The sequence below is a fragment of the Trachemys scripta genome, chromosome 6 (assembly GCF_013100865.1).
Source record: "Trachemys scripta elegans isolate TJP31775 chromosome 6, CAS_Tse_1.0, whole genome shotgun sequence".
NCBI lineage: Eukaryota > Metazoa > Chordata > Testudines > Emydidae > Trachemys > Trachemys scripta.
Window position 1 is genome coordinate 38,815,412 of NC_048303.1, and position 27,401 is coordinate 38,842,812.

At 43.6% G+C, this 27,401-nt stretch overlaps 1 long non-coding RNA gene across 1 annotated transcript; it reads right to left on the reverse strand.

Annotated features, from left to right (window-relative positions):
• Nucleotides 1-1,204: 1,204 nt before the first annotated feature.
• On the reverse strand, nt 1,205-23,190 carry LOC117879243. Its single transcript, XR_004646210.1, has 3 exons — nt 22,139-23,190; nt 17,497-17,608; nt 1,205-1,243 (listed from the first exon to the last, which is right to left on the reverse strand). It is a non-coding gene; the product is annotated as an uncharacterized LOC117879243 (long non-coding RNA).
• Between the last annotated feature and the right edge of the window lie 4,211 nt (nt 23,191-27,401).

Consider the following 27,401-nt stretch of genomic DNA (forward strand, 5'->3'; position numbering starts at 1 on the left):
ACTTGAATTCTTTGAAGGGGTCAACAAGCATGTGGACAAGGAGAAATCCAGTGCCCTCACCAAAGGCTCTTAAGCAAAGTAAGCTGTCATGGGATAAGAGGGAAGGTCCTCTCATGGATCGGTAACTGGTTAAAAGATAGGAAACAAAGGGTAGGAATAAATGGTAAGTTTTCAGGATGGAGAGAGGTAAATAGTGGTGTACCACAGGGGTCTGTACTGGGACCAGTCCTATTCAACATATTCATAAATGATCTGGAAAAAGGGGTAAACAGTGAGGTGACAAAATTTGCAGACGATACAAAACTACTTAAGATAGTTAATTCCCAGTCTCTCAAAACTGGGTGACTGGGCAACAAAATGGCAGATGACATTCAATGTTGATAAATGCAAAGTTATGCACATTGGAAAACATCATCCAAACGATACATATACAACGATGGGATCTAAATGAGCTGTTTACCACTCAAGAGATCTTGGAGTCATTGTGGATAGTTCTCTGAAAACATCCACTCAATGTGCAATAGCAGTCAAAACTAACAATGTTGGGAATCATTAAGAAAGGGATAGATAATAAGACAGAAAATATCATACTACCGCTATATAAATCCATGATATGCCCACATCCTGAATACTGCATGCAGATGTGGTCGCCCCCTCTCAAACAAGATATATTGGAAAAGGTTCAGAAAAGGGCAACAAAAATGATTAGGGGTATGGAATGGCTTCCATATGAGGAGAGATTAAAAAGACTGGGACTTTTCAGCTCAGAAAAGAGACGACTAAGGAGGGAAATGATTGCGATCTATAAAATCATGACTAGTGTGGAGAAAGTAAATAAAGTGTTATTCACTCATAACACAAGAACTAGGGGGTCACCCAATGAAATCAATAGGCAGCAGGTTTAAAACAAACAAAAGGAAGTATTTCTTCACACAATGCTAAGTCAACCTGTGGAACTCTTTGCCAGAGGATGTTGTGAGGGCCAAGACTGTAACGGGGGTCAAAAAAGAACTAGATAAATTCATGGAGGATAGGTCCATCAATGGCTATTAGCTCAAATGGGCAGGGATGGTGTTCCTAGCCTCTGTTTGCCAGACGCTGGGAATGAGCGATGGGATGGGTCACTTGATGATTACCTGCTCTGTTCATTCACTCTGGGGCACCTGGCATTGGCCACTGTCGGAAGACTGGATGCTGGGCTAGCTGGACGTTTGGTCTGACCCAGTATGGCGGTTCTTATGTTCTTAATCAAAAATAAAAATAAAGTGAGCACAATACCCTTCGTATTCTGTGTTGTAATTGAAATCAATATATTTGAAAATGTAGAAAACATCCCAAAATATTTAAATAAATGGTATTCTATTATTGTCTAACAGTGCGATTAATCACGATTAATTTTTTTAATCGCTTGACAGCCCTAGTTTTTTTTCCAGATAAGTATGTTTTCTTTTATTGGCTGTTTTATAGCTTGTTGTCATGTATTGCTCAAGACCCTGGACTAGGCCATCTGGAGAACTTCATTTCAGAGTTACTGGGGCTAGCTGCTGCCACAAATCAGAATCAACTGCCTTTGCAGCACAGGGGGTGAGACTATTCTCGGCAATAAACCCTCTGCACTGATAGAGGGAAACCCTAAGAGAAGATGAAAATTATGAGTAAATAAATTTTTTATGTACATGTAGTTTTAAACTAACCTAAAATTATTGTTCTATATCCACTGTTTTTTGGTAATGAATTTGATGCAGAAAGGGGGTTGAGTTGTCCTAATGACAAGACATAAGACTTTGGTCAGTTGAGAGACTGTGTGGTGTTGGGTATTTCAAAAGTTGGGAAGGTTTAGTGACTAGCTTCGGGAAACCCACATTCATAATCTGAGGGCAGAATGTGCTAGCATTCTTACCTTTATATTGTGTGCAGTATTTTGCATATTGGGTAGCACTAGTTTGAGTTAATAAGGAAGAAATGCTCATAAGTTAGCAGAAATGTAAATAGTTAAGAGGAAGCCCTGGGAAAACTGGGTTTGTCATTACTGTCTGCCCACTCAGAGATTACAAATGACATTGAGTTTGTTCTCATTCCACTAAAAAGACTTTAAGGTTGCATTTACATTTTTTTTTTTTTTTTGCTGTGTGCACCTAGATGAGAGTAATATATTGTTCCGCTAAAGCACTGATGCATAGTTATCACAGTACAGATAATTTTAGGTGGTTATTACATTACTCATTTAACAATGAAATTCCTCTACAGTTTGAAAATGTACAGTATCCCTGAAATTTTAAAACGTTTGTTTGACTAAACAGAAATGATTTTTCAATTTGTGCGACAGTAACAGTGTATAATACAGATAAAGCATTATATACTGAAAGCCAGTCAGTTGCTGCTGGGTTTAGAAGTCACATGTATTTAATTCAGAGTTTTAGTCATCCTCAACAACTGAGCACTGAAACTGGTGATTTAATTTCTTCTGACATTAATTAATCTGATTGTTCTTACAATTATGAAGATTTATGGCAAAGGAAAAGTGATGATAATAGTGTATTCATCAGAAGAAGTTGTAATTGCAGACTAATATAAAGGGTGACAGGAAACTACTAGCAAGAGTTAAACATTATGTCCTTACCTCTTACGTTATAGTCTGTTATAGTCAATTTGGCTTATGAAATGAAGCTGTCTCACCACCAATGGTAATTAATTTGTCAACAAAATATGTGGATTAGTGTGCAATTAGAACAAAAAATCTTTGTCTAAAATATTAAATCATAAAATAATTAACAGCTGTGATAGTCTGACAGCTGAAAGACATTTTAAAAATTTCTGGACACAATGGGACAACATTTTCCAAACGATGCAAAATAATTTAACATGTGACTAATTAAGATCAGTTGGAGTTTTAGGGTTATCACATTTCTCATTTTGTCCTTCATGATTGAGAGACTTAATATTACAATGCACAGCAATTTTTTCCTTGCATTAATGCATCTTGAGGAGTTCTTGGCTTTTTTGTTGTAGCCAAGCTAGCATTGGAGACTGAGACAGATCTCTGCATAGCCACATAGATTCCTAATCCCTCTACATTACTTGGAAAATATACTCCAGTACTGATGAAAAACCTGTCAGTCAATGGAAAACAGTCCTAAGTAACACTAAGAGTAGGGCCTTCTGCTTTTTGGATAATCCTTGATTTAATATAACATTCTGAATCTACTCTTATTCTTCCTAACTTAGATCTTTTGATTTGTTTCCCAACATAGAAATCTTGCTGGTAAATTCTTGAATTGTGGAGCAGCACCTCCACAGCTAAGGTAATAGAAGCCTGACTTTTCCCCCACACATGCAACATTCTCAAAAATAAATCAATCTTTCTGAAATGTCACATGCCAGATCTCATTTCTGGGTAGAACTTTTCTGAGAAGTTTGTGGGAAAAAAAATCGGAAACAAAATGTTATAGTAATGATGCTCACCCTTTTTTTCCCCCTGTTGATTTTTAACAAAAATTCTTTAACTCTTTTGGTTCATCATAGCTCCAGAATGGCTCGCTCTACAACTCCAGCTGTTTTTGTTTGTCTCTGTCTGTCTGTCTTTCTGTCTTGCTAGGAAAGTGCCTTTTTTTTTTTTTTTAACTGTTTGAGGGGAAGGGCAGATGCACGTTGAAGACTGCTTGTTTCAGGTAAGGAGGGAGAAGAAACTGAAACTGCCCTTTGTTGTTTTGGTCTTTGGTCCGTATTTTAGGCTGGAGCAGAGAAATGTCCTATACAAAGATCTGTGGGCTTGAAATGTAGAATGCAATATATTTTCTTGTTTTTTTCCCCCTCTTTTGTTTTAATTGATCTACAGATTGGCCTATGCTTGTACAGAACTGTTCTCCCATATCTACAGAGCAATGTTTAAAATTATTTTTAAACTTCCAGAAATATAAACTGACTTGCTTCTGACTGTGAACAGTTTGGGGAGGAGGAACTGTGGGAGTGGGAATGTGGAGGGCCAGAAGCTGGAGAAGGGCTAAGGGACTGGATTGCATTGAGTTGTGCTATTCAGACTTGGAATGGAGTTCTGCCAGGAGGCAGGAAAGGAACGGGGATGAAGATTAATAGAGATTTTATAATCCAATAATTTTTTCATATATGAATGTTAAGGGATGAAGTTACGGCTGCGTGCTGTTGTTAAACTGGGTGGGGCGAGACTGAGTGAGGACTATCCCCATAGTGACTGGGTACATATCACCTCAGGAAGGGATGCTGAGATAAAGTTTCTTACGTTAAATGATTGCTTCTTGGAGCAGCTGGTCCTGGAACCCACAAGAAGAGAGGCAATTCTTGATTTAGTCTTAAGTGGAGCACAGGATCAGGTCCAAGAGGTGAATATAGCTGGACCGTTTGGTAATAGTGATCATAATATAATTAAATTTAACATCTCTGTGGCAGGGAAAACTCCACAGCGGCCCAACACTGTAGCATTTAATTTCAGAAAAGGGAACTACACAAAAATGAGGTGATTAGTGAAAAAAATTAAAAGGTACAGTACCAAAAGTAAAATCCCTGCACGGTGTGTGGAAACTTTTTAAAGACACCATAATAGAGGCTCAACTTAAATGTATACCCCAATTTAAAAAACATAGTAAGAGAACCAAAAAAGAGCCACAGTGGTTAAAAAAGTGGTTAATAGAAAAGAACATGAACTCTGGCAAATGAAGTATAAAAATATAATTAGACCAAAAAAGAATTTGTAGAACAGCTAGCCAAAGACTCCAAAAGTAATAGCAAAAAAGCTTTTAAATACATCAGAAGCAGGTAGCCTGCTAAACAACCAGTGGGACTACTGGACGATCGAGATGCTAAAGGAGCACTCAAAGACGATAAGGCCATTGCAGAGAAACTAAATGAATTCTTTGCATCTGTCTTCACTGTTGAGAATGCGAGGGAGATTCCCAAACCTGAGCCATTTTTTTTTTGGGTGACAGATCTGAGGAACTGTCCCAAATTGAGGTGTCATTAGATAAACTAAACAGTAATAAGTCTCCAGAATCTGATGGTATTCACCCAAGAGTTCTGAAGGAACTCAAATATGAAATTGCAGGACTACTAACTGTCATCTGTAACCTATCCTTTAAATCAGCTTCTGTACCTAATGACTGGAGGATAGCTGTGTGACGCCAATTTTTAAAAAGGGCTCCAAAGGTGACCCTGACAACTACAGACCAGTAAGCCTCACTTCAGTACCAGGCAAATTGGTTGAAACTATCATAAAGAACAAAATTGTCAGACACATAGATGAACATAATTTGTTGTGAAATGGTCAACATGTTTTTTGTAAAGGGAAATCATGCCTCACCAATTTACTAGAATTCTTTGAGGGGGTCAACAAGCATGTGGACAAAGGAGATCCACTGGATCTCATGTATTTAGATTTTCAGAAAGCCTTTGACAAGGTCCCTCACCAAAGACTCTGAAGCAAAATAAGTAGTCATGGGATAAGAGGGAAGGTTCTCTCATGGATTGGTAACTGGTTAAAAGATAGGAAACAAAGGATAGGAATAAATAGTCAGTTCTCAGCATGGAGAGAGGTAAATAGTGGTGTCCTCCAGGGATCTGTACTGGGCCCAGTCCTATTTAACATATTCATAAACGATCTGGAAAAAGGGGTAAACAGTGAGGTTTCAAAATTTGCAGATGATACAAAATTACTCAAGATACTTAAGTCTCAGGCAGACTGTGAAGAGCTACAAAAGGATCTCACAAAACTGGGTGACTGGGCAACAAAATAGCAACTGAAATTTAATGTTGGCAAATGCAAAGTAATGCACATTGGAAAACATAATCCTAACTATACATATACAATGATGGGGTCTAAATTAGCTGTTACCATTCAAGAAAGAGATCTTGGAGTCATTGTGGATAGTTCTCTGAAACCATCCACTCAATGTGCAGCGGCAGTCAAAAAAGCGAACAGAATGTTGGGAATCATCAAGAAAGGGATAGATAATAAGACAGAAAATATCATATTGCCTTTATATAAATCCATGGTAAGTGCACACCTTGAATACTGCGTGCAGATGTGGTCGCCCCATCTCAAAAAAGATATATTGGAATTGGAAAAGGTTCAGAAAAGGGCAACAAAAATGATTAGGCGTATAGAACGGCTTCCATATGAGGAGAGATTAATAAAACTGGGACTTTTCAGCTTGGAAAAGAGGCGACTAAGCGGGCATATGATAGAGGTCTATAAAATCATGAGTAGTATAGAGAAAGTAAATAAGGAAGTGTTATTTACTCCTCATAATACAAGAACAAGGGGCCACCAAATGAAATTAATAGGTAGCAGGTTTAAAACAAACACAAGAAAGTATTTTTTCACACAACACACTGTCAACCTCTGGAACTCCTTGCCAGAGGGTGTTGTGAAGGCCAATACTATAACGGGGTTCAAAAGGGAGCTAGATAGATTCATGGAAGATAGGTCCATCAATGGCTAGCAGGCAGGGTGGGCAGTAATGGTGTCCCTAGACTCTGTTTGCCAGAAGCTGGGATTGGGTGACAGAGCATGGATCACTTGATGGTCACCTGTCTGTTCATGCCCTTTGGGGCACCAGCCATTGGCCACTGTCCGAGGACAGGATACTGGGCTTGATGGACCTTTCGTCTGACCCAGTATGGTTGTTCTTATGACAGAACTCCTCCCTATGAACTCTCGCGCTGAGTTTTCTGTGCTAGTAGAGGACAATAAATTAATTTCCCGTGCATCCCTGCAGGCGACCCTGGATGCAGCAGATGCGGCATCTCACACCATGGCTACGGGGGTGGCCACGAGGAGGAGTTCCTGGCTGCAGGTCTCTGGCCTCCCATACGAGATACAGCAGACAATCCAGGACCTCCCCTTTGAGGGTCAGTCTTTGTTTTCCGAGAAGACTTGACTCTCGTCTGCACAGCCTCAAGGACTCTCAAGCCACCTTGAAGTCCCTGGGCTGCCACACCCCTGCCACCCAACGGAGGCACTTTAGACCCCAGGCCCTCAGAGGAATTATCAACCTCAGGGTAGGCAGGATGGGTCGTGCAGGAGAATTAGGAACTCAAGGAAGAGACCTCATCTCTCCTCTGGCCAGTCTAAACCCTCCTTAGGCTCAAAACTGGCCTTTTGAATGTGTGCTTGGGGGTGATGCACTGGATCCAGCCTGCCTTACCTTTTCATCCCATCTATCTCCTTTCTACCATGCATGGGCCCGTATTACATCAGATCGCTGGGAATATTCACTCCAATTTTCTGCCCTCTTGCCCTTCCACACCCTCTTCTCCATCCCTCTTCAGGGACCCTTCTCATGAGCAATTCCTCATATAGGAAGTGCAATCGCTCCTCTTGCTGCAGGTAGTTGAAGAGGTTCCTCAGGAGCAGAAGGGTAAGGGCTTCTATTCCCGATATTTCCTAATACCAAAAGCCAAAGGCGGGCTCAGGCCCCTCCGAGACCTGAGAGAGCTCAACAAGTTCATAAGAAACTCAAGTTCCAAATGGTCTCCTTGGCCTCCATCATCCCTTCCTTGGATTTAGGGGACTGGAATGCCGCCCTCTACTTGAAGGACGCATACTTTCATATAGCAATCACACTGTCCAACAGAAAATACTACAGAGAATACATGTAGGGACTACCACTCCAAGGCCTGGTCTACACTAGGCGTTTATGTCGAAGTTAGCGCCGTTACATCGAATTAACCCTGCACCCGTCCACACCGCGAAGGTATTTAGTTCGACATAGAGGTCTCTTTAATTCGACTTCTGTACTCCTCCCCGACGAGGGGAGTAGCGCTAAATTCGACATGGCCATGTCGAATTAGGCTAGGTGTGGATGGAAATCGACGCTAATAGCTCCAGGAGCTATCCCACAGTGCACCACTCTGTTGACGCTCTGGACAGCAGTAAGAGCTCGGATGTTCTGAACTGCCACACAGGAAAAGCCCCGGGAAAATTTGAATTTGAATTCCTTTTCCTGTCTGGCCAGTTTGAATCTCATTTCCTGTCTGGACATCGTGGCGAGCTCAGCAGCACTGGCAACGATGCAGAGCTCTCCAGCACTGATGGCAGTGCAATCTCAGAATAGAAAGAGGGCCCCAGCATGGACTGATCGGGAAGTCTTGGATCTCATCGCTGTGTGGGGCGATGAGTCCGTGCTTTCCGAGCTGCGATCCAAAAGACGGAATGCAAAGATCTATGAGAAGATCTCTAAAGACATGGCAGAGAGAGGATACAGCCGGGATGTAACGCAGTGCCGCGTGAAAATCAAGGAGCTGAGGCAAGGCTACCAGAAGACCAAAGAGGCAAACGGACGCTCCGGATCCCATCCCCAGACATCCCGTTTCTACGAGGCACTGCATTCCATCCTCGGTGCGGCCGCCACCACTACCCCACCACTGACTGTGGACTCTGAGGATGGGATAGTGTCCACGGCCGGATCCTCGGACATGTTAGCGGACGGGGAAGATGAGGAAGGAGATGAGGAGGACGAGGCAGTCGACAGCGCTCACAACGCTGATTTCCCCGACAGCCAGGATCTCTTCATCACCCTTACAGAGATCCCCTACCAACCCTCCCCAGCCGTTACCCCAGACACAGAATCTGGTGAAGGATCATCCAGTAAGTGTTGTAAACATCTAAACATTTATTTGTAACAGAACATGATTATTAACAATTTAAAAAATGGGTTTCTCATGATTAGTTTGATTAACTTAACGGTTCAGTCATGGGCAGTGCAACTATTTGAAAAAAATCTAGCAATGTCCGGTTTTGCATGATTGTCCTGCCCAAGCCGCTCTACTGTTTAGTCCCTGCTACTGCAGCTACAGTAAGATGCGGTCTATATGTCCGGGGATGGAGCAGAAATCCTCCTGGGACATCTCAAGGAAGCTCTCCTGCAGGTAATTTGAAATCCGCTGCATTAGGTTCTTGGGGAGAGCGGCCTTATTGGGTCCTCCGTAGTAGGACACGTTGCCGCGCCACGAGACTAGCAAGTACTCTGGAATCATTGCTTGGCACAGCATGGCGGCATACGGCCCTGGTCTTTGAAGGCTTTCCCGGAGCATTCTCTGTCTGTCGCTCTCAGAGATCCTCATGAGGGTGATGTCGCTCATGATGACCTGCTTTGAATGAGGTAGGGGAATGTTAGTGTTGGGACTGCTTTACCGTTCCTTTACAGAACTGTAACCGCTGGTTTGCAGCCACGCGGTGGAGGCGGGAGAGGGTCAGCCGAAAGGGATCGTTCCCGGGGACAGCCGCGAGGGTGTGGGACAGGAGCAGACTTCCTGCTTGCCGGATTGCTGGCAGCAGGGACCGACATTGATTTCAATGTGAAATGAGGCCATTGCTAATATTAAAGTTTTAAGCTGCCACGAATCTACGGCTTACCATGTCTGCGTGCAAGAGCAATTCCGTTGTCCTGACAGGGTTCTCAAAAGTGCTCTGCAAAACCCCAGACACTGAATGCGAAGGCCGAGAATTCGACCTTGTGCTGAGTGCGCATGTGATAGGTGCTGTGCATGGTCCTGTTCACAGAGAAAGACTATGTTCTTTGTTCACAACTACATTTATCTTTCTGAGGAATTCACTCCCTTTTTCCCATTCCCACAGCCCCATCTGCGACTGTCTCACAACCTAGCCTGTCATCACACTCCCAGAGGCTAGGGAGGATTAGGCATAAGAAGAAGAGGACACGGGAGGACATGTTCTCAGAGCTTATAGCCTGCTCCCGAGCCCAGGCAGCACAGCAGACCCAGTGGCGGAAGAACTTGTCCCAAATGCACCAAGCCAACATGGATCGGGAGGAGAGGTGGCGTCAGGAAGACCAGCAGGCGACTCAAACCCTGCTTGGACTACTGAGGGAGCAAACGGACACGCTCCGGCGCCTTGTGGATGTTCTGCAGGAACGGAGGCAGGAGGACAGAGCCCCGCTGCAGTCCATCTCTAACCGCCCTCCCCCGCCACCAAGTCCCATACTCCCTTCACCCAAAGTGCACAGAAGGAGAGGCGGCAGAGTCCCTGCTAACTCTCACTCCACCCCTGCAGAGAGCTCGAGCAGCAGAAGGCTCTCATTCCCCAAAGTTTGACAAGTTCTTTCCTTCCCGCCTGACACAAGCCCCCGTCCAAGTTTCACTTCCCAGTCCCATGTGTAGTTGATAATAAAAAATATGTTTCTGTTAACTACTGTTTCCATCATGTTCTTTTGGAGGAGGGGGGGGAAAGGGGGTTGGTAATTGGACAGGACAGTCACCTTTGGCAGGGTACATAGTAGGGGGCAGGCACAGCAGCAGGGCACATACATAGTGCAGTGATGCAGTGACTACTTACCCTGGTTAGTCTGGGAGGTTCTTTTCATGTTATGTGGTGGGGGGTGGGTTGCTCTGTGACTTTGTGTCAGGGGAGGGCAGTTAGAGATCTTAAGCGGCGGTCCTTAGGCAGGATCACAGAGCCACACAGCAGGGGATCTGTAACCGTCCCACCCCTGCCACAAACTCACATAGACCCCCCATACACACAGTCCGTATCAGGAGGGGTGACAGGCTCCGTTGAAAGAACCATCCCACCGCAGCGGAGCCTGTCAGTCCTTGAGTTTAGAAGCTGCATTCGCGCGACTACACTACACCCGCTCCGCACCACAGTCTGCGTCCCAGTTTTAAAAAATTCCCGCGAAAACAGTATTAAAGAAAACGGTGTGCTTTAACAAAGTAGAACTATTTTTATTTTGAAACGTGTGTTGGAAGTGGGGTGAAGGCTTCTCTGTACACAAAATTAGAAAGTCACAGGTTACCCTGCTCACTCAGGAACTTTGCTTTCAAAGCCTCCCGGATGCACAGCGCTTCCCGCTGGTCTCTTCTAATCGCCCGGCTGTCTGGCTGTGAGTAATCAGCAGCCAGGCTAATTTCCTCAACCTCCCACCCCGCCATAAAGGTCTCCCCCTTGCTCTCACAGAGATTGTGGAGCACACAGCAAGCTGCTATAACAATGGGGATATTGGTTTCGCTGAGATCACAGCGAGTCAGCAAGCTTCTCCATCTCCCCTTGAGACGTCCAAAAGCACACTCCACCACCATTCTGCACTTGCTCAGCCGGTAGTTGAAGAGTTCTTTTTCAGTGTCCAGGGCACCTGTATAGGGCTTCATGAGCCAGGGCATTAGCGGGTAGGCTGGGTCCCCGAGGATGACTATAGGCATCTCCACATCCCCAACAGTTATTTTGTGGTCCGGGAAGTAAATACCTTGCTGCAGCCGTCTAAACAGACCAGAGTTCCTGAAAACACGAGCGTCATGAACCTTGCCCGGCCATCCGACATTGATGTTGGTAAAACGTCCCCTGTGGTCCACCAGTGCTTGCAGCACCATGGAAAAGTAGCCCTTTCTGTTAATGTACTGGCTGGCCTGGTGGTCCGGTGCCAGGATAGGGATGTGAGTTCCATCTATGGCCCCACCGCAGTTTGGGAATCCCATCGCTGCGAAGCCATCTATGATCGCCTCCAAGTTTCCCAGGGTCACTACCTTTGGCAGCAGTACATCAACGATTGCCTTGGCTACTTGCATCACAACAACCCCCACGGTAGATTTGCCCACCCCAAACTGGCTCGCGACTGACCGGTAGCTGTCAGGCGTTGCAAGCTTCCAGAGGGCTATGGCCACTCGCTTCTGGACAGTCAGGGCTGGTCGCATCCGGGTGTCATTGCGCTTCAGGGCAGGGGACAGCAACTCACAAAGTTCAAGGAAAGTTCCCTTCCGCATGCGGAAGTTTCGCAGCCACTGTGATTCATCCCAGACCTGCAGCACTATGCGGTCCCACCACTCAGTGCTTGTTTCCCGTGCCCAGAATCGCCGTTTCACAGCATCAACATGACCCATTGCCACCGTGATGTCCTCGGCGCTGGGTCCCCTGCTTTCTGAGAGGTCTGTGCTACTCTCAGACTTCAGGTCATCACCGCGTTGACGTAGCCTCCTCGCCTGACTTTTCTGCATCTGCCTCAGGGCAACCTGTATGATAAGCTGCGAGGCGTTGAGAGCGGCCACAACTGCAGCGATGGTTGCAGTGGGCTCCATGCTCACAGTGCTGTGGCGTCCGCGCTGTCAATGACTTGAAAAGTGCGCGAAATGATTTCCCGCCGGCGCTTTCAGGGAGGGAGGGAGGGCGGGAGTGATGGACGGATGACGACAGTTACCCAAAAGCACCCTGGCCCCTTTTTTTTTTACCCAGAAGGCATTTGCGGCTCCACCCAGAATTCCAATGGGCGGCGGGGACTCCGGGAACTGTGGGATAGCTGCCCTCAGTGCACCGCTTCCAATGTCGACGCTTTCCCCGTTAGTGTGGACTCACAAAGTCGAATTACTGTCCTTAGTGTGGACACACACGTTCGACTTTGCAATATCGATTCCAAATATTCGATTTAAGTAAAATCGAACTACTCTCGTAGTGTAGACAAGGCCCAAGAAGAGGTTACTTACCAGTAACTAGAGGTTCTTTGAGATGTGTGGTCTCTATCTATATTGCACTACCTGCCCTACAATTCCCTCTGCTTCAGACTGGATTCCATTACAGTAAGAAGGAGACTGGAGAGGTGTTGACCCGCACTACCTTATACCCTCAGCTGGGAGCACGAGGAGATGCACTACGCATGTGCAAGTCAACAGACACTGCTAAGAAATGCTTCCAGACTCTGGCACATAGCATAGTGCACCTACATGTAGAATACAGATAGGGACCATGCATCTCCAAGAACCTCCAATTACAGGTAACTGGCCTTCTCTTTTGGTTCACTGGCAGTTCTGGGAAAAAAAACCAAAAAATTCAGATTGTGTTGAACTGAATCCAAACTTCAGTAACTTGAAAAAGTCCATTGCAGATTAAATGAAGTGTTTCGTTAAATTAAAAGTGCCTGGAAACAAAACAGTTTCAAAGGACTACACTCACATATAAAATAATAGTACTGGCCCAGTGGTTAGAATAATCACCCGAGATGTGGGAGACCCAGGTCTGAATCCACCTACTGGAATCTCCTTACTACTAAAAGGGTGCCTTAAGCACTGTGCTAATGGTTATGCTGGAGTGGGGGGTCTCTGAATTTCTCCTGTAGAAGCTATATATTCTCTATAAATAATTAGTCATTGGAGCAGGAACTTCAACTTGGCTCTTATGCCACCAGGAGTGAAAGTAACTTAAAGGACTTACCGGTACTGCAGAGTCCTTAGGAGGGGGAGGGGCTCAACCAGAACAGGCGTGGCCTCTAGAATCCTAGAATATCAGGATTGGAAGGGACCTCAGGAGGTCATCTAGTCCAACGCCCTGCTCAAAGCAGGACCAATTCCCAACTACATCATCCCAGCCAGGGCTTTGTCAAGCCTGACTTTAAAAACCTCCAAGGAAGGAGATTCCACCACCTCCTTAGGCAACCCATTCCAGTGCTCTACCGGAAGAGGTGGGGCCTTTAAATCCCTGGGAGCTTTAAATCAGGATTTAAAGGGGCTAGGGCTGTGGTAGCAGCAGCGGGGAGCCCCCGGCCCTTTAAATCACCCCCAAGCTACCAGCTGCAGAGGTGGCTGGGAGCCCCAGAGGTGATTTAAAGGGCCCGGGGCTCCAGCTGCCGCTACCGCAGGGGAGCCCTGGGCACTTTAAATCACCATCGGAGGGGGCTCCTGGCTGCTGCCATTGCCCCGGCCTCTGGCGAAGTTTTAAAGGGCCCGGAGCGGTAGCGGTGGCCGAGCCCCTGGCCCTTTAAATCGCTGCTGGAGCCCGGCCGCTGCTACCCCAGGGCTCCAGCAGGCACTGGGTACGATTTAAAGGGCCCGGGGCGGTAGCAGCTACCAGAGCCTCGGACCCTTTAAATCGTCCCCAGAGCCCTGCTGCCAGAGCCCTGGGGAAGCGGCGGCGGGTCTCCGGTGGCTATTTTAAGGGCCGGGGAGGTAGTGGCTGCTGCAGCCCCGGATCCTTTAAATAGCTGCCGGAGACCTGCTGCTGCTACCCCAGGGCTCCGGGGACGATTTAAAGGGCCTGGGGCGGTCGTTGCGGCAGGAGCCCCACCACCGCTTCCCCAGGGCTCTGGCAGATGCTGGGAGCCCCAGGCCCTTTAAATTGTCACCAGGGGAAGCCTATCCACCCTGGTACGGCGCACCAGCTCTTGCCGGTACGCCATACTGGGGCTTACCGCCTTACTTTCACCTCTGCATGCCACCCAGGGAACATTTATAGTTTAATTCATTAAAATTGTAATGATAATTTTCAAACTAGATTTGAGACTCTGTACAACTGATTTCAACCATCCTGGTTTAAATCACTTAAAATGGGATTAAAAGAGCTTTTGAACAGCAGGTTTTTAAAAACCCTGAACTATTACTGATTTGAAAGCTACACAGAAAACATCATTGCTTTGTTTTTCCATAACTCAAAATGTTATGGTCCAAAGTAAGAGCATGATCAATTTCACTCCAAAGAAATCCAGTTATTTAAGACCTAAACCAGACATTTCTATTGGCAGAGTAGATTTCCTGTGGATTTTATTATTTATTCAAAGTCATTTCAGTCATGCAATCCATTGATTTCAAGATATAGGCACTATGTGAAAATAGCTATGGAAACAAAACTTGATCATTATTAGAAATGCTCACATGTTCAGAGCTGGAATGGGTACAGGAATTTTGTAGTTGGACCTCAGCTTTTACCACATCAAAAACTGAACCTCCAAAGAAGTTGCCTGATTTTAGGAGGCAATGATAATCCTAAAATGTCTAATCCACTTTCTCCCTTTTGGAAGATAGGATTTCTCCTCTCCTGTCTTACCACTTTGTTTTGTGGCAAATTCTCACAAGCAGGGAAGATATAATGTTGAGTTAATGATAGCAGCAGATATTGGGAACCAGGACTCCTGGATTCTGTGCCAGACTCTGAAAAGGGCTCAGTATGTGGCTTTGATCAATTATTTAACCTGTGCCTCATTTTACTCATTTGTAAAATGTGGAGAATAATACATCACAGGGTAGAGTTGCTAAATATTAATTAAATGCTTTCAGTTCAGTTCCTTCAGACCTGATTCTGCTCGCTAGCAAAATTCCTTTGTACTTCAGTGGTGCAGGACAGGCTTTGTATGACCAAATCTCCTTTAAAGGGAAAGGCCTCGTATATCTGTAATATGGGCATATGTATGGAAATCTTATTTTAGGAAGAGGGTTGGGGAATTTCTGATCTAGTTGCAAGTCATGTAAAGATAGTTTAGTCCAAAGATGGAAAAATAGTGAACTACTAGTAACCTGAGGCTACGTTTTTGGACGGTACTTTAATGATGAAGTTATTACTATCAAGAAAGCCAAGGAGACAGCCCCACTTTCTTGGCTAGCTGATCACAAACAGGCTTAAAGGAAGAGCAGTTTAGATATAAGGATAAAAAACACTTTTAGCCATTAAAGTTTGTTAAAAGCACCCTGCTGGACTTAAAAAGCAACTGTTAACCAGAAAAGGCTTTAAAATAAACCACAAAAAGCTGTGAGGAAGATTAGAAATGCTGGAAGAACAGATGATGTTTAAAAAGGGAATGCAGTAGGCTGAGGAAGGTACAGACTGTTGGAATTAAGATAACGTTTCAATCCATTTTAAAAAGGAGAATCACTAGAAAATGCTTTAATAGGATAACCTAAGTTTATCATCTCTCCAAGTGGGTAGAGATGGGAATGGCCACAAAGTAGTTTGTTAGTATATCTGAAGTAATACCAAGTTTATATTCTGGAACAGAAATATGGAATTATAGGGAATCAGTATTATATGAACTGTCTGCAACTGTTAGGACATATACCTACCAGAATATTTTCTTATACTACTACTGTTTTGTACTTATCTAGTGCCTTCCATCTAAAGACTTGCTGCACTTTAATAATAACTGGGATTTCAATAAGGCTTAATTCATTAAAATGATTAAAGTATTAGCCACACTTTATAGATGGGGAAAGTGAGGCAGCAAGCAATTAAGTGACTTCCCCTAGATAGTGAACAGCTTCTTTTCCAGGACCACAGATTGCACATCTTTCCAGATCTGGCAAGGGCTAACCAATGGAGACGGTTAGATAGATCCAGGTACCACTATTTCAGGAGTGTGCGGTACCCAGAGACATTCCTATACCCTACAAAATTGAGCATCAAAGCTCGAGTGGAACCAGGTCAACAACCTGTGTTCCCTCTAAGCTGCGTGGTTGGGCGGCCGCCCAGGAGAGATTCAAGTGCTGCCCACTTGAACAGCAGAGCCGCGCACATCCGGCAGCGTGTTTTTAGGTGCCCCTCCTCCCCGCTGCTTTGCAGCCATATTGCTCCTGCAGCTGCTCCTGGGACCCTCCTGCTGACTGTGCAGAGCGAGGAGGAACAGCTGCTGATGTCAGGGTGTCCCCAGCCCCTGTACCCCATCTCCACAGAGCAGGGGGGAGGGGACAGGGTTCAGGACTTGTAGCAGCTCTCAGGTCTGAACAAGCCTCCCAGTGAGTGAGAGCCTTAAAGCGACAGCGCACGGTCTCAGACTTCTCCAGCAGCCAGCATACACAATCTCTGTGTCTTTTTCTCTCTCTCTCGCACGTGCACACACTCTCACAGTCTGTGTCCCACGTGCGCACAGTGTCTTTCGCTCTTTCTTTCATTCTCACACACACACACACACACACACACACACACACACACACAGTCTGTGTGTGTCACATTCATCTCCCCATACCTACTTATATTATTATTGTTGTTGTTACTTGGTACTTCCTGCAATGCACATATATTCTCTGTAATATTATTCTTTCAACGTGTGTTATTTTAGTCTTTTGACTGGTCTATGCATTTCATAATTTTTATTTTTCTTACACTTAAATTTAAAAACTGAAAATTGAACCCCCTTTGAGTAGTGAGTTCTAAAATGCCTAACCTGTCCTGGCTGGAGTAATTATCCCTATTGGTAACTTTTTAAAAATATATATATTATATCTAGGTTTTTTGTTTCTACTGGTGGTGCACATCCACACATTACCTTGGTGCACATATCAAAATTTATTCCGCACATGGATGGAAAAAATTAGAGGGAACATTGACAACAATCCAGAGGTTTGGTTTTGCTCTTTTCTGAGGCTACTGTCTTGCTGTCTAGATGTTGTTGTTAATTTAAAAGCTCAGAAGTCCCTAGCCCTTATGATTGCACAGACAACCTTCAAATCAAGTGTAACTGATGCTGTGACGTTTGCTGAATTTGAGAATGCTGCCACATATAAGCCTTGAGCTCCCAGCATCCTTCACGGTTATGTCAACAGAGCTACAAGGTATAGTGGCTTTGAGAATATTGAATATAGGTAGGACATGCACTAAAAGCAATGAAAATGGATCTCAGACATGACCCATTTTCATAATGTATTTTTCTTCTTTGAATGATGGTCCCTATTGTATTCCACTGTGGGCTACACGTATCACCCATGTGCCCAGAGCCAGAGGATTTGAAAGTAGTGTCCGTTGATCCACGCATGCACCTGGCTCACCTTGTGCCTCCGACTGAGGGGATAAAGAGCAGGGTGGACCAACCACCTCTCCAGTTCCTTCTCACTGCCACATGATCCAGGTTGGAACCTCTCTGTAGCTTCGTCTTCATCGCTTAAGAGAATATTTAACTTTGTAAATAGTTTTAGCATCTTGTACCGTGAAGTTTTAATGTTTCCATAGTTTTAGTGCTAGATTAATCTATAGGGGAACACTTCCCCTTCCCCACCCCATACCCTGTGCAGGTATTGGACTACAGCCTTTAAACTCTGTTTCTTACCCATGATCCTTCTCGGTCAGCAATGACCACCAGCACTGCCTGTATGGCCTTGGGGAAGCTCACATTGCAGTGAGGTGTAGTATTTGCCGCTCATTCCCTAGCCATATCTGAGAAGGACAGGAACTCCACCTTTGAAAACGCCTCATGGAAAAGACCATATGGCCTCAATCGGACCCAGGGTCGGAACCCCCACCCCATACATTGGCCTGAAGCAGCAGGAGGTTTACCTCTTGCTGAAAAGTCCAACGCTGGTGCCAGAGAATCTACCCTCAGACATTCCTGGCTGTTACCAGATGTGCCCATTACTTTGGGGTATGCTCATTTATTCGGGTTACTCCTCTGGGGAAGAGGTTCTGTAATCCTGTCAATGTACTGCTTGTGTCACTTGTGTTTACATATGGAGCTCTACTTCTCCCTTCTGCAAGTCCCCTCCCAATGGAGCTATCTTGCAGGACCTAGAGTCCCTAGGGCTGGGTTACTCCCACCCTAGAACCGGATGAACACCCACACATACATTAACAGAGCAAGTCTGAGCGGACTGGGTCAATCAGCACTGTCAAGCTGACCCCTTATATGTCTCTGGGCTGGAGGAAGCAGCACTTTCAAGCTGTCTCTCCTTATATGCCCCTGGGCTCCATGGACTGGGTCAAGCAGCACTTTCAAGCTGTTACCCTTATGCGTCCCAAATTCAGCACGTCCCTATCCCCACTCCCCCAACACAATTGTACTGACAGTAACCTACTCGATGAGCAAACCCTACAGTATTTTGGGCGCTGCAGGGATCTTTAGCTTAAGTAAAGTAGAGTGAATGGGGGAAGCTAAAAACACAAACGAGTAAAGTTCAGCAAGAGCAAGAGAAGCAACCAACTTAACCACAGAAGTTATTTATTGAATAATAGTGATAACTACACACGGAGGACTAAAGCAACGTAACATACATGGTTAAAGGCTAATACCTAAGGTAGACAGGAAAACGGGGGGGGGGTCTCACCGCTCCCTGAAGCTTGAACTGGTCGGGTGGTAGCTGAGGGTCCTGAGGGCAAGAGGCAGGCAGAGTCCCCAGCACGATCAGTGAGGAGATGATGGAGTTCCAGTGGAACTGATGCCTATTTGGATCCAAGCATCAGAACCCTGACTAGAGGGATTTTTGTAGAGAAAATACAGTGGTTCAAGGGAGAACACTAAATTTGTTTATAGGTAAACTGATGACTCAAGGGTTTTCTTTAGACTAGACAATAGGAGCTGATCACTCTTGGCTATGAAAAAACAACAAGGAGTCTGGTGGCACCTTCAACACTAACAGATTTATTTGGGCATAAGCTTTTGTGGGCAAAAACCTCACTTCTTCAGATGCATCTTGGCTATGGGTGGTGTTTTCTTCCAGGGAGCTCACAATACAACTCGGCTGCTTCAGTATTTGGATATCAATTAAGGATTCATTACTAGAATTGGTCTGATAACTGCTGAGCTGGGTGTGTGTGCAGGTGCAGAGTAGCAGCCGTGTTAGTCTGTATCCGTAAAAAGAACAGGTACTCCTGTTCTTTGTGCAGGTGTAGGTTCATTAGCATCTGGAGCAGAGATTCCCAGGATGCAGTGCTTCCCTGCTTTTTCTGGTCCCAGAATTCAGTGTGGTTCTCTGTCTCCATTCTGTATGTAAATTGAGATGTCTTCCTGTCCCATCTTTCATGCAGATGAGGCTAGGGGAGTTGTCTCTGCTCTCCATTCTGTATGCTAATGGAGATGTCTGAATCTTGTCACCCTTGTCGGGAGGGATCTAGGTGTGTCTCCCAACGCCCTTCACTGCTCTCTGCAAGTTTTCTTCCTCTGATGGGTTTTGGTTTAAGCAGAGGCTGGGGGGGAGAAGGGGGTTTCTTTCATGAGTCAGGCTGGGCTGTTGCTGAGCTCTGTGACTTTATCCTCACACACAATTATTTCAAATTTGGTGACAATATATACCTCCAGACCAGTGGCACCGCCATGGGCACCCGCATGGCCCCACAATATGCCAACATTTTTATGGCTGACCTGGAACAACGCTTCCTCAGCTCTCATCCACTCACGCCCCTTCTTTACCTACACTACATTGATGACATCTTCGTCATCTGGACCCATGGGAAGGAGACCCTGGAAGAATTCCACCATGATTTCAACAGCTTCCACCCCACCATCAACCTCAGCCTGGACGAATCTACACGGGAGGTCCACTTCCTAGACACCACAGTACAAACAAGCGATGGCCACGTTAACACCACCCTATACCGAAAACCCACCAACCGCTACGCCTACCTTCATGCTTCCAGCTTCCACCCCGGACACACCACACGATCCATCGTCTACAGCCAAACGATGAGGTACAACCGCATCTGCTCCAACCGCTCAGACACAGACCAACACCTAAAAGATCTTCACCAAACATTCTCAAAACTACGATACCCACACAAGAAAATAAAGAAACAAATCAACAGAGCCAGATGTGTACCCAGAAGCCTCCTGCTACAAGACAGGCCCAGAAGAGAAACCAACAGAACTCCACTGGCCATCACCTACAGTCCTCAGCTTAAACCTCTCCAACGCATCATCAGTGATCTACAACCCATCCTGGACAATGATCCCTCACTTTCACAGACCTTGGGAGGCAGGCCAGTCCTCGCACACAGACAACCTGCCAACCTTAAGCATATTCTCACCAGCAACCACGCACCGCACCATAACAACTCTAACTCAGGAACCAACCCAGGCAACAAGCCTCGATGCCAACTCTGCCCACATATCTACACCAGCAACACCATCACAGGACCTAACCAGATCAGCTACAACATCACCGGCTCATTCACCTGCACGTCCACTAATGTTATATATGCCATCATGTGCCAGCAATGCCCCTCTGCTATGTACATTGGCCAACCTGGACAGTCACTACGCAAGAGGATAAATGGACACAAGTCAGATATCAGGAATGGCAATATACAAAAACCTGTAGGAGAACACTTCAACCTCCCTGGCCACACAATAGCAGATGTAAAGGTAGCCATCTTACAGCAAAAAAAACTTCAGGACCAGACTCCAAAGAGAAACTGCTGAGCTCCAGTTCATTTGCAAATTTGACACCATCAGATCAGGATTAAACAAAGACTGTGAATGACTATCCAACTACAGAAGCAGTTTCTCCTCCCTTGGTGTTCACACCTCAACTGCTAGCAGAGCACCTCACCCTCCCTGATTGAACTAACCTCATTATCTCTATACTGCTTTATACCTGCCTCTGGAAATTTCCATTACTTGCGTCTGATGAAGTGGGCATTCACCTACGAAAGCTTATGCTCCAATACTTCTGTCTTAAAGGTGCCACAGGACCCTCTGTTGCTTTTTACAGATTCAGACTAACACGGCTACCCCTCTGATCCTAGAATGATGTTCGCTTTTTTGTGCAACAGTATTACATTTTGACTCATATTTAGCTTGTGGTCCACTACAACCCCCCGATCCCTTTCCACAGTACTCCTTCCTAGGCAGTCATTTCCCATTTTGTATGTGTGCAACTGATTGTTCCTTCCTAACTGGAGTACTTCGCATTTGTCCTTATTGAATTTCATCCTATTTACTTCAGACCATTTCTCCAGTTTGTCCAGATCATTTTCAATTATAATCCTATTCTCCAAAGCACTTGCAACCCCTCCCAGCTTGGCATTGTCCACAAACTTTGTAAGTGTACTCTCTCTGCCATTATCTAAATCATTGATGAAGATATTGAACAGAACTGGACCCAGAACTGATCCCTGCGGGACCCCAATCGTTATGCCCATATATTCCAAAATGATATCTATCTTTTTTGTAACAGCCTCACACTACTGACTTGTATTCCATTTGTGATCTGCTGTAATCCCCAGATCCTTTTCTGCAGTACTGTAGCCTAGCCAGTTTGTTCCCATTTTGTATTTGTACATTTGATTTTCCCTTCCTAAGTGCTGTACTTTGTGTTTGCTTGAATAGAATTCCTCTTATTGCTTTAATAGAATTTTCTCTTTAAATTCTCCAATTTATCATGATCATTTTGATTTCTATTCTAACACAATGCTCTTCATGCACACTCAGCCCCATGGCGCAGACACCTGACAGTTATACTTGGCTTGAAGCACAATATGGCTGACATACCATCTTGTGATTGGCAAAGAGTGTGGTATTTTCCATGTTTTACTGAAGTATTATTAGTATTGTACGCTACATTAACCAGACAATTGGCAGCCAAGCTTCCTTACGGATTCCCAGAAACCCTATCTGTTCTTACTCACATCTCAGTGGCAGTCAAGAGTCTTTCATCTGTTTTATGACAGCAGAAGAAATATTAAGAATAACAATAGTCTCACCTGACAGTTGCACTCCTTCAAACGCTGTTCAATATCATTTCAATCAAACAGAAAGTATAGCTGGTTTGCTACAGTGGGCAGTTCTGGCCATCAGTCATAAAAGACTTTGTTAAGATCTTTCTCTTTGAGGAAGATAGATGATGATGCAGGATACTAGTGGATTGTCTCTGTAAAGAGGTCAATAAGTTTTCTTAAGAATATATGTAAAGTTTCTAAGAAGGATGAACATTACAATCAGATATGTACCAACTATAAAAGATATGGGCAAGAAAACATCACACAAACATCCAAAGACTTCCTTAGACTATTGGAAAATGTCTATTATGGCTATTTATTGGAAAATGTTTTTCTGAATCCCTTATCAACCAAGAATGATCTACTGAGGGATTTAACTGAGGAGAGAGCCTGACCTTTGCATGACACAGGGACGGGCACTTAAACTTGTTAACTACAGAAGAGTTCTCCATTTTGAAAGAGAAGGAGGAGAAAGAAGCACAAGGGCGTCGTGTGTCCATAGCATGTCTGTGTTTTGTCTCTGAGAAAGAGATGCTGATATATTTAAAGGGTTTAAGTGGTTTCTCTAACTTTAGTAAGTCTCTGCCTTAGTTTTCTGTATTATACTGAATTAGTGTAATTGCATATGGACAAAATATTGTCTATACATGTTTTCCTTTGCACCATTTTATTGGAAGGGAATAGTACACTTGCATCATAGTGTAGCATTTACAAGTCTTTACATGATTCAAATGAAATCCTAGCCATCCTATATGTCTGAAGGATAGCAATATGTAAATAAAGTCCAGAATCAACCAACCAAGATGTCCAGAGCTTCAACTATCCCTAGCTATTATCAGGGAGAAGTAGGGTGAATTTGATTTAAATCAAATTGATCTAAATCACTAGTCAGGAAGACTGGGTTTAATCATGGATTTCTACATAAAAAGTACATTCTTGGTGGTTGCTATAACCTTAATACACGTTCTTCACAACTCAGAGGTAGATGTAGGTTTTATTTTTAGAAGGTAACACTATACATTTTTTAAGTGATTTATTTTGAAAACTTTTCAGAATAGTTTTACAGCTATATCAGAAAATGAATGATTATTTTGTTTACCAAAGGTAACTGAAGCAGATACTTATGAAGTCATTGGGAGGTGAACTATCTCCAATTCAACTGGTTAATCGCTAATATTTGGAGGATTTTCTTGCCATGATGTATTAGGAGGAGAACATCACTGTTAGAGAAGAATGAGCAGGTTGACCCAGAGGCGGATTTGTGTACGAGCTTCTTTATTGCAATACTTGTTCCCCTCAACAGAATTGTCGAGTGAGTACTGGATTAGTTACATAACACTTCTTTTATTTAAGTTAGTATGTAAACGCCTACATTCGCTACAACACCCCAAAAAACCTTATTAAGTAATAAACTCCCATACTATGATTATACCCACCCCTATTGACTGATTACAGCATTACGCATATTATACATACATTTCTTTGCAATAATTGTTGCTACAAGTTCCCTTAATCAGCAGTTCTCAGGGGAGGGAGTGAGGGAGGGACCATGACCTGAGCTCGTTTGTGTAGCTGGGAAAGGAAGGGAGGGAGAGATAACACTTCTTTACACAAAAGTATCCTTTAGACAACTACAATTCTTATGCAGCTGCAACACTTATTTATTTCCAGCAAGCTGAAGGAGAGGGCGAGGGATGGACACTTATTCTGTCAGGCACAGAAACGGTGCCTGCCTGTGACTCTCTACTCCTTAATACCATACCAACACACCAGCTGTTTCCCAGGTCTCTACTTAACCCTTATATATCCCAACAATCACCAGACAGACATTTAATTGTTTTATTTAACTAAAACAATAATGTTATGTATTCTGGATTTTTTTCCTCAAGAGCAAACATAATATTTTAACAAAACAAGCATATGAATTTTTGAATTTAAACATTCAAGTTTTTTAAAATCAGGTTTGTTTTTGTTAAAATTGTTTTTAACTAAAAAAGTTAAATGAAATATTTTTTTAAAAAAATTTAAATAGACTATGTCAGCCAAGTCAACATGAGAAACTTAAAATATTGGCTTCTGCAGCTAACTTAGTAGTCTTCACCTTCATTTTCCTATTTGTTCATAATTTGGAAAAGAAAAACAAGCTTTCCTGCTTTTTCAGGTCCCAAATGATTTCTCAACTTGGAATGAATTAGTCCAAAAGAAGAAAATATTCTTTCTACACCAGCAGAAGAAGCTACTGCTGTTAAAAGTGAGATTATCACTTCAACAGTCTCTGAATCCACGTGTTTAAGTGACTTCCACCAGTTCACTGGTGTGACTTTCTTTAAAACATCATCAGCAAACATATTTCTTGAATAGTTCACCCTTAGCTCTGAAGTTTATTATAGTTGGCATTATGGAGGGATGATTGCTGGATGTCCATGTCATAGATAACTAGGGTGACCAGACGTCCCGATATTTGCTTGTTTGTCCCTTCGCTCTGGTGCACAGGCTCTTGCCCCCCCCCCCCCCCCCCTCTGCCCCCTCGTCCCCCCATTGTCATCAGATTAGGCCAGTTCTTGATATAGTGCTCAAAACAGTCCACTACTGAGTTCCATCGCACGTCTTGTGGGAGAGTTAGCTTGGTTCTTCCCACTTTTTTCAGAGCAGCTGCTGCAAAGTGGTTGTTATGGAAGTATTTTGCAATTTCAACAACATTAGCCTTTATTTCTGGAACACTGAAGTCTTTGGCTAGGAGGTGCATCAAATGAGCACTGCAGTCGTATTTTATTAGCTTGGGACTCTCTTCACGCTCTTCTAAATTTCTTCTCATCTTGGATACATTTACAGCAATGTTTGTGACCAAGCTGCGTACTAGACATTCGAATTTTTTTTTCAGTTTACTGCTGCTTCTTGTAAGTATTCTGCTGTGTGTGCATTTCCTGATGTATCAATTGTTTCTGTAAGGAAGATATTCCCTTCTTCTGTTGTCACACAAGCACATACCACAGGATCACTGTGGACTCTGCTCCACCCATCAAGATTCAGGTTAACAATTTTACCCTCTAGACCTTTTGCACACTGCTCAATTTCTCTTTCATACACTTTATCCAGCAATTTGCCTGCGACATCTGCTTTGTTGGGTGGACTGAATCCTTAATGACTGAACCATGTTAATGAAGTGTGGGTTCTCAATCATACGGAAAGGAGAGTTTGTTGCATAAACAAACCGGGCAATTTTTTCATCAATTACCTCTTTTTGTAATCTGCTGGTTCTTATCACAAACTTATCTATGGTTGTTTCTGGATGATGGAGATTTTTTTCTTTTTTGCTACAGGTGATATACTATGATTGTGACATGCATGATGTGACCGAAACACTATCATTGGCAGATAACTCTGAAACTATAGAAAATGATGGTGATCTTGAAGGTGGATAGTCTTCAGAATCCTGTATGTTGAGGATGGATTCTCATAAACAAAATAAGTCAATGCAGTTATTTAATTATTACCATACTGTTCATTTAGTATTACTCACTGCATTCACTGACACTCAGTACTACTTTAAAAGGTGAAATTGTAAAAGGAAGATCTGCCTATTTCAGCTATTTATTTTTTTATCAAAACTGCATCTAAAAGGATAGTACCATAGAGTAACAATTATATTTTTTTGCTCAAACATGAGAATTCAAGAATAGTCCAGAAGGAAGACCAGGCAGTTCTTTACAAAGAAATATGAAATAAAAAAGTTTACCAACCTGAAGATTTTTGCATGTTCAGAGATGTTCCTTTCATCATCTTCCACGCAGTTTCCTCCTGAGAAGGAATGCTTCTCATGATGTTGTTTCTCGGGTAACCAGGCCTTGCATTTCTTTGTTGCACTGTGTGCATTTTGCACACATGCCTGTCTTACCCACAGATAGAGGAACTTCATTAAAATATTCCCAAACTGGGTCTCTTTTACGGCCTCCTGCCATTATAGGCTTTCCTTTCTAGAGAATAGTATGGTAGATCTCAAATCAATGAAGGCTCTCAAATCAGAAAGAGTTCAAGACTTCTGGAATATGCTGCTCAAACGGTTTCACTTTTGTTTCTACTGCCTGTCCCTCCCTTCTCACATTTATCTCCAGACTTCTTCTCCTTGTTCAGATCTAATCTACCCCCAACAATCTTCTATTCAACTTTTTGAAACTTTGCACTTTTATAGAGAGGTAAGGGATTGACTGTGTACACAAATTTGCAGAAGGACAATAGGGTGGAGGTCTGTTATTTCTCACCTCTATTATTTATTTATTTAAAAACATTTTTTGCTGTTAACAAGCATGTTATCTCTGGAGAGACAAATCCACAGTTTGAGAACTGCAAAACTAAGCATCTCTGATGGTATCTTCTAGACTGAGCACTGAATCCCATTGGGTAGATAGAAAGATTAACCTAACTAATCTATACAGAAGCTCCTGGAACCCCGTAAGATTGGATCCCTAATCCATGAACTATTGGAACTCACTTACAAAACTTTTCTTAAACATTACATGAATATATTGTCTCATACTATAGGATTAGAATTTATAATCTCTATTCCATTATGAGATATCTTGACCTATAATGTATCTTAAATAAACTATCTTTAGAAAGGTTTTTTCCCTCAAAAATCCGATTTAAATAAAAAAAATCTTTTTTTTTTTTTAAATAATTGATTATTGCCTCTCTCCAGGGTGGATAAATATCTACCACATGTGGGTTCAGTAACTCAAGGTACTAACTAAAGTCATAGGGCCCAGTGCAGGCAACAGATAGACCCAGACAGCCCTTAGTGAAATCACTGGAAGCTGTGCATGCATGTCTAAGGACAGAATGGAGCCCAGAAGGTCAAGATGAGCATGCACCTGTGACAAGTTTTTTTCTGTAGTATTGAAACTCATATGTTTGTAGAGTGAAGATCTGGTCTGTGCATCCACGCCCTTTCTGAAACTCATACACTTTTCCTGGCTGGTAACAGCTCTTGTTGTATACAGTATGTCTTCTTATTGCTTACTTTTAATTCTCTTGACTCCCCTGGTGCCCAAGTCTCAATTTTTTTCATCCCCTTCCTTCCAGGATTTCATAAACTCTAAAACAGATAATCTCTCTGACCAGCTACATATACCTCAAAGTGGAGAAATGGCAGGATACAAACCATTTTATCACGGTTTCTCCTGTATAGTCTATCTCCCTTCCCTCTTCACTTCTTTGTATCTCTTCATCTTTCTCTCACACATCAGGCTAG